Source organism: Podarcis gaigeae, assembly GCF_964106915.1.
Source record: "Podarcis gaigeae genome assembly, chromosome: 7".
Classification (NCBI taxonomy): Eukaryota; Metazoa; Chordata; class Lepidosauria; order Squamata; family Lacertidae; genus Podarcis; species Podarcis gaigeae.
In genome coordinates, this window is record NC_139683.1 from 91,764,276 (window position 1) to 91,771,377 (window position 7,102).

Sequence of the window (7,102 nt, forward strand, 5' to 3'; positions counted from 1 at the left end):
TCCATGATAGCTTCAGCCTGTGCCAAGTATCTAAATCCTTCTTAATTTCCTGCCATATCTTATTATAGTTATCTTCCACTAAGTTTATATTTTTCGGTGATAACCAGATTCCCAAGTATTTTACCCTATTCACGACCTGGATTCCTATCTTTTGCTCCAACCTAATTTTTGCCTGTGCGTCCAAATTTTTTGTTAAGATTTTAGTTTTTTTCCTGTTAAGTTTAAATCCAGACAGCTTGCCAAAATCCTCTAACAAGTCTATTGCACAACTAGCACTGTCCAGGGGATTCTCTATCGACAAAACCAGATCATCGGCGTACGCCTTTAACTTAAATTCCTTTTGCCCAATTCTTATCCCTCTTACATTTAACGTTTCCCTCAATTTATTTGCTATAACCTCCAAAACCATAATAAATAACAGGGGTGACAGGGGACAGCCCTGTCTTGTCCCCTTCATAATCGGGAAGGGCTTAGATAGATTACTATTAATAATCAGCCTGGCCCGTTGCCCTGAATATATGGCCTTGATGCCTTCCATATAAGGACCTTCTATTCCCGCTGTTTTCATACATTGTAATAAAAATTCCCACGAAACGTTATCGAAGGCCTTCTCGGCATCAATAAACATCAAGGCTGCAGGGATGTCTGTCCTCATATCTAGATATTCAATGATATTCAATATATGGCGGACATTATCTTTCTGCTGTCTATTTGGTAAAAATCCCGCTTGATCTTTATGAATGTATTTCTTTAGATGTTTCTTTAATCTATTAGCCATGATATCAGCGAAGATCTTATAGTCACTATTGAGCAATGAGATTGGCCTATAATTTCTTATATCTGCTTTTTCCTTTTCCGTTTTTGGTATTAGAGTAATGAATGCCTCCTTCCAGGAATCCAATAAAGACTTTTGTACATTACATCAACCGGGCGTTGGTCCTCTGTGAGCTGGGACCTAGAGGCAGTCCTGACAACAAGCCATAAATCAGTCTCTTCCATCAGAGTTTTCCTGCATTCTCCGTGCTTCCAAAAGCACACAGACACAGCCTGTCTGTTTAGCTGTGTCTCTCAGCGTCTCTCGGTAGAACTGAAAGTAACTCTCACAGACAAAGCCTGTGACGTAGAGCCCTGCTTCCGGCCTCTCCCAGATGCAGGGCACCACGGAGTTTTAACCCTGTCTGTTCCAAACTCCACAACCCAAACCTAACCGTAACCCTAACCCCAACCCCAACCCTAAACCTAACCCGAAACCCTAACCCAAACCCCTAACACTAACCCTAACTGTAACGCTAAGTCTAACCCTAACCCTAACACTAACCCTAACCCTCTAACCCCAGCCCCAAACCTAAACCTAACCCTAAACCTAACCCCAACCCCTAACCCTAAACCTAACCCTACCCCTAACCCTAAACCCTAACCCTAACCCAACCCTAACCCTACCCCAAACCTAACCCCAACCCTAAACCCTAAACCCTAAACCCTAAACCCTAACCCTAACACCCTATCCCTAACACCCTAACCCTTAACCCGAACCCCGAACCCTAACCCCAACCTTAAACCTAACCCTAACCCTCTAACCCTAACCCCCTAACCCTAACCCAACCCCTAACCCCAACCCGTAACCCCTAGGCCTAACCCTAAACCCTAACCCTAACGCCCTAACCCTAACCCCAAGCCCAACCCTAACCCTCTAACCCTAACCCTAAACCCTAACCCCAACCCCTGACCCCAACCCTAAACCCTAACCCCTCCCCCCTCCCCCTCCTCTAACCCTAACCCTAACCTAACCCCTCTCCCCTCCCCTCCCCCTCCCCTAACCCTAACCCTCTAACCCTAACCCCCTAACCCTAATCCCCTAACCCTCTAACCCTAGCCCAACCCTAACCCAACCCTAACCCCTAACCCTAACATCCTAACCCTTAACCCTAACCCCAACCCTAACCCTCTAACCCTAACCCCCTAAGCCTGACCCTAACCCAACCCTAACCCTAAACCCTAACCCCTAACCCCAACCCCTGACCCCACCTTACCCTAAACCTAACCCCTCTCCCCTCCCCTCCCCCCTCCCCTAATTCCTAACCTAACCCTAACCCCTGACCCTAACCCAACCCTAACCCCCTAACCCTAACCCCAATCCTAACCCCTAACCCTGACCCATAACCCCCCTCCCCCTAACCCAACCCCTAACCCTTGTTATTCTAAAGCAGCAATGCTGCAGCAAGCAAAGGCTCTAGCAGCTCAGTCTGCTGCTTGTGGCTGGAAAGCCAAACAGGAAGTATGTGACTATTGCCATGAAAACGAAGGGGCAGTCCATTCTCCTTATTGAGCACAGGATGTGAGCTCAGGATGTGTCATATGACCTGTACAGGATGTACATGGGTGGAGTTTGGAGTTTCTCTCTGTTTGTTGAAGAGAGCAGACATCTTTTACTGTATGACTGCTAAAGACAGGAATAAAAGCATGTAGTTACATTTCTGTCTGTGTCTGATTCCCCTCCCTGGGGATATGCAGGGAGGAGGAGAAGCTGTTGGTGTGTTTTTCTCACAGCCTGAGGAAAATCGCCGGAACAGACCTCGTATGTTTTTCCTGCCGGGAGTCGCCGGAGGGAGGTCAAAGGAATTCAGCCGGTGCCTGAACAGATAGGCACATACCTCTGACCGGGCTAGAATTCCAACCCTACCCTAACCCCAACCCCTAACCCTAACCCCAAACCTAAACCCTAACCCTAACCCTAATCTCTTACCCCAACCCCAATCCCAAAATGTGGTTACATACCCTTAATCCTTTACACCTAAACACTTACCTCTAACCATTTTCCCTTCATTCCTATTCCCTAATTCCTAACCACTTACCCCTTACATTAAGCCCTTACAGCTAATCCCTATTCCCTATACACTTATACCAAACCCATAATCACTTACTTCAATTCCTTACCCATAAACCCTTACCACTTACTCCGAACCCTTAACGCCTAACCCCAAATCCATAACCACTTACAGCTAAGAGAGATTTATTGCAAGCAAAGTGTGCTAGTAAATCTTGTGCCCACACGCTTCCTCTGGCGTGAGCTTTACGGAATACGCAATGTCATTGGACGCTGATTGAAGTCTGAACGCTGTGCCACTGCTTGACCTGCCGCCAGAAAGCCAGTGCTGGTGTCGGCAACCATGTAGTGCCCTGGGCTAGGGAAGAGATGTGTTCCAGTTGGATCTTTTTCTGGATTGGAAACCCCGGGGGTCATCCAGTCCAACCTGCCGCAAGGCGCCACTCATCCTCCGGCATACCCAGGGTGTGGTTGTCAAGCAGATCTTGTTCCAAGGTGCCACCCCGCCACACCCACCCGGTTGGGCCAGCTCCTAGTAAAGGACAAGGGCTGATGGTATCTGGAGCCGTTCCTTTCCTCCCAGCGCCCATCTGCAGGGTAGATGACCCAGGGTGTGCCCTCCAGCTCTACAATGCTATCATTCTGTGACGTTGTAAAGCAGGACATGCTCAAAGCAGAGGGTGCTGGCTTTTAGTGCTGCACAAGGTGCCGCCCCTGGGTGGGCTCAGACCCAGTAGGGAATTTGGTTTCCATGTAACATGGCTACCCTATTTCTGTCACGACAAGATACACAAGGAGAAAACACTTTCCTGTCTCCTATGGCGGCCAGTTCCACAAAGGCGTATGGCCGGCCTCAAATTCCCTGCAGATGCTCACCACACTGGCTCTCCTCTGTGCCGTCATGGAAGTCAGGTTCAAAGTCGCACATTTGCTCTCTGCTGATGCAGTGCACACCGTCGTCGTTGCAGGCAAACTGGCCATCCTTGCAGGTGCCGGGGTGTATGTGGATTGCTGGGGGTAACAGAGAACAGGCCTAGATGGGGAGGGAAGGAGGTTTCAATGTCTGGGACTGGTGGGAGGAATACATATGGGAGGATGGCTCCATCCCATGAGACTCCTCATCTGTGGGTTTTGGGTTCCAGCCAAAAAAAATTGGGTTGGATGACACTCAGTGTCCCTTCCCATTCTCCCATTCCCATAGGGCAGTTCACAAGACACACACAGAGAGAAACTCACTCACACATACATGGGTACACACACATATACGACACATGTAAAATATTTTTGAAGAAAGAACTGTTATAAAGAGAACTAGAGCCTTATTTCTACTCCTTTTTGCCTCACTGCTTTGTTGGATGCAACCGGGAGACAGGATCAGGTCATCCAGAACTATGCTGCTTTGGGGATCCTTCCTGAAGGACAATCTGGAAGGAGAGAGCAAGGCAGATAGAAACCCATCGCCAAAGGATCCCTTCAACCTGCGTTATCCTCTAAGCCTACCACACAGGGTTGTTGCAGGGAACAATGGGCGGAGCGAACCATAGACTCCTTGGAGAAAACGGGGAGAGACCAAGGCAATAGGAAGCTTCTCCTTCCTTGAAGGTTTTGAAGCAGGGCTTTGATGGCTGTCTGTCCTGGATGCTTGAACTGAGATTCATGCCTTGTAGGGGGTTGGACTAATGACCGCCACACTCCCGTCCAACTCTATCATTCTACTTTTTTTGAAATAAGCTCTTCTGCTTAATGAAGTTGGAGGGCCCAGCCAGACGGACATGTCCATTGCCAACCTGGCACCCAGAGATCTCCATGCAGTTGCAGTTGGCCCCACACCTGTGGCAAAATGCACCTGGCGAATGTTGAACCCTGAAGTTAGGGCGGGGCAAAACCCACCAACATGGCTGTCAAATTCCTGGCAGCAGCAGCACTCCTCTGCCTTTATATGGATTGGGACAGGAACATAAAGGCACCTGGACCCTAACCCTAACCCTTGGTGCCGTTGAAAGTGGCCTCTTCGGGGAACAAGAAGTTGCTGGCACGGCTGCGGATCAGTTCCCTCTTCTTCTCCATCTGGGACTAGATGTTCAGGCAGTTGGCGTCCAACCCATGCAGCTGGAAGGGAAACGTAGCGCTAGAGCCAAGGGTCAAACCCACTTGGCAGCAGGCCTATTATAGGGTCGGCCAATATTATTAATATTCAATAATTCTCATCATATTGGCCACCCGATGAAAGCCAAATCTGGGTCAGAGGGAGGAAATATCAGTGCTGAAAGATGGGTGAGACAACAGAGTGGTGGTGGCTCCCATATTTCTGTAAATAATAAATGGTAAATGATAATAATCTGCCCCAATATTTCCGTAAATAATAAATAGTAAATGACAATGGTAATAGTAATAATAATGGGTTGTTTTCCCTTCATGAAACACACACATGTGTGTGTCCCTGCCTGCCCAACAAAGGGACTCACATGGCAGGACCCGTTTGCCGCCAGGGTGGGGCTGACCAGCTCAGCTCAACCTGAGTGGGTGCCGGCGACATAGATGAAGTAGCCTGTGCTGAGGCACAGCCAGCAAGATGCCATCCCAAGGGTAATATTTATTCATTTTGTGGACTGCAGGAGGCATCACCGTAGAACATACAGTATATCATTATATATATATATATATATATATATATATATATATATATATATATATATATTTACATCAGAGCTTTCCAAACGGCTTGTTGTAACACTCTATACATTGTATATAGAGTGCCCTTCATCCGAAGATGGTTGATCAATATAAATTATCTATCTATCTATGGACACACACACATATACATACACATATCCATATATATATATATATATATGCTGTCAGGACTGCCGCTAGGTCCCAGCTCACAGAGGACCAACGCCCAGTGGATGTTATATACAAAAGTCTTTATTAAAGTTTAGTTTCCATTTCCAAGCTCTGGGCGCGCAGACCCACGTCTCGACGCTAGACCGGCTAAGTCCCCTCTGACTCACTGCTCCACCCACACCAGTTTAAGATTCTAGCCCGGCTCCACCTCTTGCGCTGTTCTTTCCTTCGCTGGGTCCTTCTGCCCTCTGGGGTTCCCTCCTTCCTGGACTCCTCTGACGCTGAGCCTCCTGAGTCTTGTCCCTCCCTCCGGCGGGCTTTAGGACCTGGCTCCCTTCCCGGACTCCCCGCTGTGCCGCGCTCCTGTACATTTGAACTTGGCGCGCGTGCCCAGCCGGTGACTTTCCTTCTGACCGTTTCCCCGCTTCCTGATGTGGGCGTTACCAAACCTGACTCCTCTCCTCCCTCTGGTGGTGAGGACACTGGTCCCGACTCCTGGGACTCCCCCTCCCCACTGCGCTCTGGTGGAGACGCTGGTCCTGATCTCCAACTGCTGCTCAGGGACTCCCCACTGGCCCCTTCCTCCTGGGGCTTCCCCCCTGGAGCCCCCCTCGCTCTGGCCACCGGCGCTCCCTTCTGTGAGTCCTCTGATTCGCTAGAGAGGCTTGTGGAATAACTCTGGCCACTGTCACTGCCTGCGCCCCCCTCGTACTCCTCCTCCTCACTCTCCATTTGCTCCCCCTCCTGTGTCTCTCCTTCTGAACCCCTGACATATGCATACACACACCCATCCATACATCCATTTTATTTATATACATATATCCATGCATATATATATAGATACACATACACATACATATATCCACAAATCCATTTTATGTACACACACACACAGTCAAACCTTGGTTGTCAAACATAATCCAGAAGCCTGTTCGGCTTCCAAAACATTAGACAACATGGCTTTCAATTGGCTGCAAGAGCTTCTTGCACTCAAGCAGAGGCTGCGTTGGAAGTTTGGCTTCCAAAAAGTGGAGCATTTACTTCCAGGTTTTCAGCATTCTGGAGCCGAAACATTCCAAAATGGAGCCGTTTGGGAACTGAGGTTTGACTGTATATGCACTGACACACATATATCAATTATATATATATGATTCCTCTCTGGTATGCTGTAATTTGTGTTTTGTATGCCTGCTGCTATCTGTTAACCTTATGCAAATAAAGCATTGCTTATTCTTCATCCACTGGCGTGCTTAGTGGCTCCAGATCCAGAAATAACCCTGCCCTTGGCAGAACATATACAGTGCTTTTTTCTGGGGGGGGGTGCAGGGGAATGAATACCCCTAACCATTTTGTGAATGTACTTTTGTCCATTTACTGTATTTATTTTTCCCGGTTAGAACTATAAAATGGTGATTTTCTTGAGTCAAAATGAGA

At 48.2% G+C, this 7,102-nt stretch overlaps 1 long non-coding RNA gene across 1 annotated transcript; it reads right to left on the reverse strand.

The window, feature by feature from the left end:
- Positions 1-2,993: 2,993 nt before the first annotated feature.
- On the reverse strand, positions 2,994-5,129 carry LOC310849439. Its single transcript, XR_014566909.1, has 2 exons — positions 3,701-5,129; positions 2,994-3,177 (listed from the first exon to the last, which is right to left on the reverse strand). It is a non-coding gene; the product is annotated as an uncharacterized lncRNA (long non-coding RNA).
- Positions 5,130-7,102: the final 1,973 nt, after the last annotated feature.